This window comes from Pinus tabuliformis, chromosome 5_2, assembly GCF_031772625.1.
Source record: "Pinus tabuliformis cultivar Carrire ecotype Pingquan chromosome 5_2, CPIR1, whole genome shotgun sequence".
NCBI lineage: Eukaryota > Viridiplantae > Streptophyta > Pinopsida > Pinales > Pinaceae > Pinus > Pinus tabuliformis.
The window spans coordinates 577,166,276-577,173,091 of NC_142306.1; the positions used below are offsets into that span (position 1 = coordinate 577,166,276).

Consider the following 6,816-nt stretch of genomic DNA (forward strand, 5'->3'; position numbering starts at 1 on the left):
TAAGATTCAAAGCCAAGTAGGAGGATCGAAACAGAGTTTTCAAGCTACAATAAGCCTACACTCCGATCCTCTACAAGAGGGAAAATCCTGTAACTTACGAGAAGGAAAAGGAGAAACTAGTGGGGCTGCTAAAGTAGAACCACAGCTATCTGAACAAGGATCTCTTAATATTCCAGACCTAGGGAATGTTGTAGAGCTAGCTCGGGTTGCTAACTCTCTGTTTATTACAGAAGAACTCCTTGAAATCCCTGAATATTATTGGCATATCTTTGATCAAATGGTAGCTCAGCCACCCCAAGGTCAAACCTCGACATTAGAGTGCCCCATAGTCGACTAGGTGGCCAATTCCAATATTAAGGTTATTCCTCTGCAGAACATCCCAACATTCCATGGGATGATCACAGAGGATCCTGATGCTTTCCTGTTTGAGTTTGATGTCCTCTGTAGAGGGTATGACTATACCGCCAACCCCCAAAAACTGAAATTGTTCCCTTCCACTTTGAAAGGGGCAGCTTTAAGATGGTTTGTGTGTATAGGTGGGCAAACCATCAATTCTTGGGACAAAATAAAAACCTCATTCATTAAAAGATATCAGGACTTTTGTAAAATTAGGGAACTGAAAGATGAGATTTTTAAGATGATTGAAAAAGATAATGAAATAGTAGAAGAACATGTAGAATGATTTAATTATAATTTGCAGAGATCTCCACACAATACCCTACCAAAAGAAGTCGTAAGAGCTATATTGATTAAAGGAATGAAAGAGGAATGGGTAGAAACTCTAAACTTAATGGGAAAAGGGAATATTTCTCAGGAAGATTATGATGAAATTATTCATTTGCGTATCAAGTGATCATGAGGAAGCACACGTACAAGAGAAGCTATCCGAGATCCAATGAGCAGAGGAAGCAAACCACATAGTGGAGGTGTAACATGGATGGAGATCGGAAACCTCCTAGAAGATTTTAAGATGGATATCTTGGGCACTCTTAAAACACAGTTGGATGTCCTACAAGCTAAGCAAAAACAAGCTTTAGCATAACAAAATTTGGCCATCTTCTACCCACGTTGTCGAAAGAAGCATAGCCAATGGGAATGCCCGTTAGACATGGTTCAGATGTGCACCATTTGTACTAAAGATCACGACACTAAACAATGTCCATCATTACCCAGGGTGAAAGTAATATTCAAAGAAGTAAAGGAAGAAATAGAACCAGTATATTTCATGAACCAGAGTTGACAATGGCAAGCTAAACCTATAGGTATGTCACAAGACGCATCCCAATTCTTTCTTTCCTTGCAGTTTAATCAACAGAAAAACCTTGGGGCAACTTGGCAAGGCCAATAACCCTACCCAAACTAGAAAAGCTTGCCATTCCCTATGACATCCTTTCCAGCACAATCTTTTCCAGGAAATGGCTGACCAAATTCTCCTTTTGCTCGTGTTTGGCAAGGCAATCCCTATCAATCCCAATGGCCTGCCTCCACCTCTCAAAATCAAATTAGTCTACAAACTGGCGGTGACCTCTAGGGATATCTAATGTACCTACGGGGACAGGTCCCCAGCCTCAAACCGCACTGTCAGCTCCTTATATATTACAACAAAATTCTCAACCTCTTTTGCGGCCACAGTTATCAGCTCAGCCAAACCTGAATCCTAATAACAGATCAGTCCAGTTGGTACATATTATTGAAAATCCAGAATATGAGATTGAGCAGAAAGAATGTAATGAGCTCAGATTGAGGTCAGATTGTGTCATTACCCTTGAGGAAAACAGGGACCAGCCTTCAATTGAAAGTGTAACTCCACCTATACATATTCCATCACCTGTACATGCTCCACCACTTGTAAATAATATTGAATCAAAGCAAGGGGAAGAAACAGATCAACATGATGACCTTGAAAAACTTATAGTCACTTCTCTTCCATTCCCTAAAAGGCTAGCGATACTTAAACCGATCACCTACCTTGATTTCAATCTTGTAGGGGAACTAAAAAAAAATTGTATTAAGATTCCTCTCCTCCATGTTATTCAAGATATCCCCATCTATGTCAAAACCATAAAAGAATTATGTGTAAAGAAGCCTGCGAGGAAGGTAAAAACCTCACCCACTATTCATGTTGTAGGAACCTTATCCGATCTACTCCTAGGAGAGGAAACTCCAATAAAGATGAAGATCCTGGAAACCCAATAGTAACAGTTCAAATATATGGCCACTCTTTTCCAAATAAACTAGTTGATCTAGGGGCTACCATTAACATATTAATGACAGAAACTTGTCAAGCACTTGGTATTACATCCTTAGAACCAACCACCACTTTATTAGAACTTCTTAATCGGTTGGTGGTAAGACCAAAAGGGACCTTACAAGATATTACAGTTTCTGTTGAGTCATGGGAATATCCAGTAGATTTCCTGGTTATAAACCCAAAGAGTAGGTTGGATGGGCATCCTTTGATTCTGGGTCGACCTTGGATGGAAATAGCTAATGCATATGTTGGCTACTGAGAAGGCAACATGACTATTACAAAGGGATATGATATAAAAAATCTGGTGTTATACCCTCCTGCTAGGCCAAGTTTGCCCATTGTAAAAATATGTAAGAAGCCACCAGTGTACCTAGAAGAGAGCATCTGTTCACCACTCAAAGTAGCAGAAGCACTAGAATTTAAAGATCAAACTGAAGATGACGTTATCAACAAGTTTATAAATCAACCAGCTAATGTGAGTAATGTACAATGTCATATGTTGAAAGCAATTGTTGATAACGAAGCCATGGAAGATCCCCTGAAGGATACAAACGACCAACATATTCAAACAACCGTTGTTCATAACAGCAAACCAATTGAGATCAAACCAGGCAAAGTTATAAATATCAATGCAGATCTCGATAACGAACAATAGGAAAAGCTTATCTAGGTATTGCAAAAAAATAAAGGGGCTTTTGCCTGGGATTATCCTGATATGAAAATGATAGATCCACAGCGATGTACACACCACATTTATACATAGAAGGATGCACGACCCATCTGGCAATCTCAACGGAAGTTGAACCCTCACCTCAAGAATATCGTGAAAGAAGAATTGCATAAGCTATTGGATGTAAACTTTATTTATCCTATCTTAGACAGTAAATGGGTCTCTCCATTGGTGGTCGTCCCCAAGAAAAACGGGAAGTGGCGTATTTGTGTAGATTATCGAGAGCTAAACAAGCAACACAGAAATATCACTTTCCCCTCCCATTCATTGATCAAGTCCTCGATACGTTGGTAGGGAAGCAGTTCTTCTCCTTTCTAGATGGCTTCAGTGGGTACAATCAAATTCAGGTTTCCCCTGAAGACCAAGACAAAACGACCTTCACCTGTCCTTGGGGCACATTTGCATACAAGGTATTACCATTTGGCTTGTGCAACACCCCAACCACATTTCAGAGAGCTATATTAAGAATCTTTGTTGATCTAATAAATGAAGTACTGGAGGTATATATGGATGAATTTACTCCATATGGGGATGATTTTGATCAAGCATTACAAACACTAGAAAAGATATTGGAATGATGCATCGCTACCAGGTCATGTTTAAGCAATGTCAAGTGTCACATGATGATGACTGAGGGTGTGATCCTAGGACATTACATCTTTGCAGCAGGAATACAGGTAGATCCAGCAAAAATGTAGGTAATTCTTTTACTGCCTACCCCCTACACCCAAACAAAGGTAGGTAGTTTCCTAGGATATGCAGGTTATTATCACAAATTTATCAATAATTTTTCACAGATTGTGGCATCCTTATACGCTCTAACTAGAAATGTTGATTCCAGTTGGTCTGACAAGTGTGACATAGCTTTTGCAGGATTAAAGAAACTAGTCTCAACAGCACCAGTATTACGTGGACCAAACTGGGAGGAGCCTTTCCACATCTCCACGAACGCATCAGATGTAGCCATAGGAATTGTCCTCAACCAGGAGGAGGACAAGAAACCTTATGCTATATATTACATTAACAAAAATCACACCCCTGCAGAACTCAATTACACAGTGACAGTAAAAGAATTCTTAGCAATAATTTATGCAATAAACAAATTTAGACATTATATAACTGACTACCAAGTCTTTGTGTACACTGATTACTCTGCCATTAGATATCTAGTTAATAAACCAATCACAAATGGTCGAGTAACACGATGGTTATTTCTTTTGCAAGAGTTCAACATTACTATTAAAGATCGTCCAAGAAAGGAAAATCTCGTCGTTGATTTTCTATCTCGAATCCCAAAGGTTAATGATCCATTGGCGGTAGATGGCCAATTCCCAGATGAGCACTTGTTTGTTGTGGTAGTTAAGACGTTGTGGTACATGGATGTGGCAAATTATCTGGCAGTGGGGAAGCTACCTAAACATTTAACAACAAAAGAAAGAAAATTGATTGTTCAGCGTAGCGCCTGGTTCTTTTGGATAGGCGGATATCTTTTTCATACAAGGGCTAACATGTGTATACGCAGATGTATCCACGAGGATGAGATCCATAACATTCTGAAGGCTTGCCATGACGAACCCTGTGGAGGACATTTCGCAGAATGAAGGAGAGGACATAAGGTATTACAAATGGGCTATTATTGGCCCACTATTTTTAAGGATACTAAAAAATATGCCTAGGCCTGCGACAGTTGCCAAAGGATGGGCCAGCCCGGTCAATCTAATGAAATTCCTCTGTAGCCACAATCACAATTTTTCATAGAACCCTTTGAGTGTTGGGAATTAGACTTCGTAGGTCCATTTCATCTGCCTTCCAATTAGAAGGCCTACATACTAGTAGCCATGGATTATGTGACAAAATGGGTGGAAACAGTAGATTTGCCAAGAGCCACAGAGGAAGCAGTGATTAGCTTAATTTTTCGGCCATTTTTACGATATGGATTACTGCGAGAAGTGATCACAGATGGGGGAAAGAAATTCACAAGGAACAAGATTACTGCCACTTTCAAAAACCATCATATCACGCACAGGATCACTTCTCCATATCACCCACAGGCGAACGGGCAGGTCAAAAGAACCAACAAGGTTATAAAAGAAATTCTAACCAAGACAGACTCAATGCACTGGCGAGATTGGGTTGCTAGACTACCAGAGACCTTGTGGGCCTATCATACAACTTGGAGGAATACTACTGGATACTCTCCCTACCATCTTGTGTTCCGTAAAGAACCAATTTTTCCATTCGAATTCAAAATAAGACTCTAGGGTGGCCCAGGAAGTGGGTCTGGATTTAACAAAAGCTCAAACCAAGAGTCTTCAACAGATTAACGAACTAGATGAAGCTCGATTTCTTTCTTTACAACGAACTGCAATAATACAACAGCAAAGCGAAAAATGGCATGACAACCTTATCAAGAAGAAATCGTTTCAAAAAGGGGATTGGGCACTTCTGTATGATTCCAGGTTCCAGGACTTCCCAGGCAAGTTGCAAACAAGATGGCTCAGCCCTTATGAGATTCTAGAAGTACATAATAATTGTATTCTTACCTTGACTACCATAGGCGTATCCGGCCATTCCTTTAAGGTAAACGGGCATTGAGTGCGCCTCTATCATCAACCGCTTACCAAGGAGTTTTTCTGCGAGCAAGTACCCGAGGACCCCTCCATTCAACTTTTAGCTGTAGGGAATGATAACCCAGCAAATGTTTCGTTAAAATTTGAAATTCCTTGAAAAGTTGTAAATAATGTACATACCTTTGTAGGCATTACCATGTAAATATGGATTTTTTATTTTTTTATTTTTTTGCCTTGTTTTCGTTGTTCAAACAATTGAATGCCTCTCGTTCAATTGATTGAACAACATATCTATTTCTCTTCTGTAATTCGTTGTTCAAACAAGTGAACATTTGTGACCGTTCAATTGATTGAACAACACAGTTTTATTTTGTCATTTTTTGTTGTTCAAACAACTGAACATTTGATGTTCAATTGATTGAGCATCACATTTTTCCTTGTTTTTGTTGTTCAAACAATTGAATGTTTTCCATTCAATTGATTGAACAACACATTTTTCTTTTCGTTTTTTGTTGTTCAAACAACTGAACATTTTTTGTTCAATTGATTGAACAACACATTTTTCTTTGTTGGTTTCGATGTTCAAACAATTGAACGTTTTCCATTCAATTGATGGAACAATACATTTTTATTTTCGTTTTTCAATGTTCAAACAACTGAACATTTGCTGTTCAATTGATTGAACAACACATTTTTCTTTGTTGTTTTCGTTGTTCAAACAATTAAACGTTTGTCATTCAATTGATTGAACAACACATTTTTCTTTTCATTTTTCCCTATTCAAACAACTGAACATTTGTTGTTCAATTGATTGAACAACACATTTTTCTTTGTCTTTTTCATTATTCAAACAATTGAATCTTTAATGTTCATTGATGGAACACATTTTTCTTTTCATTTTTCACTGTTCAAACAATTGAACGATTGCCGTTCAATTGATTGAACAACACATTTTCCTTTACGTTCTCATTGTTCAAGCAATCGAACGTTTGCCGTTCAATTGATTGAATAGCGCATGTTCCTTTTTCTTACACTGTTCAAACAAATGAACGTTTGGCGTTCAATTCATTGAACAACACATTTTCCATTCATTGATTTTCATTGTTCAAATTATTGAACAATTGTCGTTCACTTAATTGAACAACACTATTTTTTTCTTATTTGTTTTTGCTGTTCAAACTATTGAATGATTTTCATTCAATTGATTGAACATCACATTCTTTCTTAATTTTTTTCGCTATTCAAACTATTGAATGCTTGTCCTT

The 6,816-nt window shown here is 38.2% G+C and overlaps 1 pseudogene; it reads right to left on the reverse strand.

Moving 5' to 3' along the window:
• Positions 1–4,570, reverse strand: part of LOC149160293 (serine/threonine-protein phosphatase PP2A-2 catalytic subunit pseudogene) — a 66,116-nt pseudogene extending 61,546 nt beyond the window's left edge.
• Between the last annotated feature and the right edge of the window lie 2,246 nt (positions 4,571–6,816).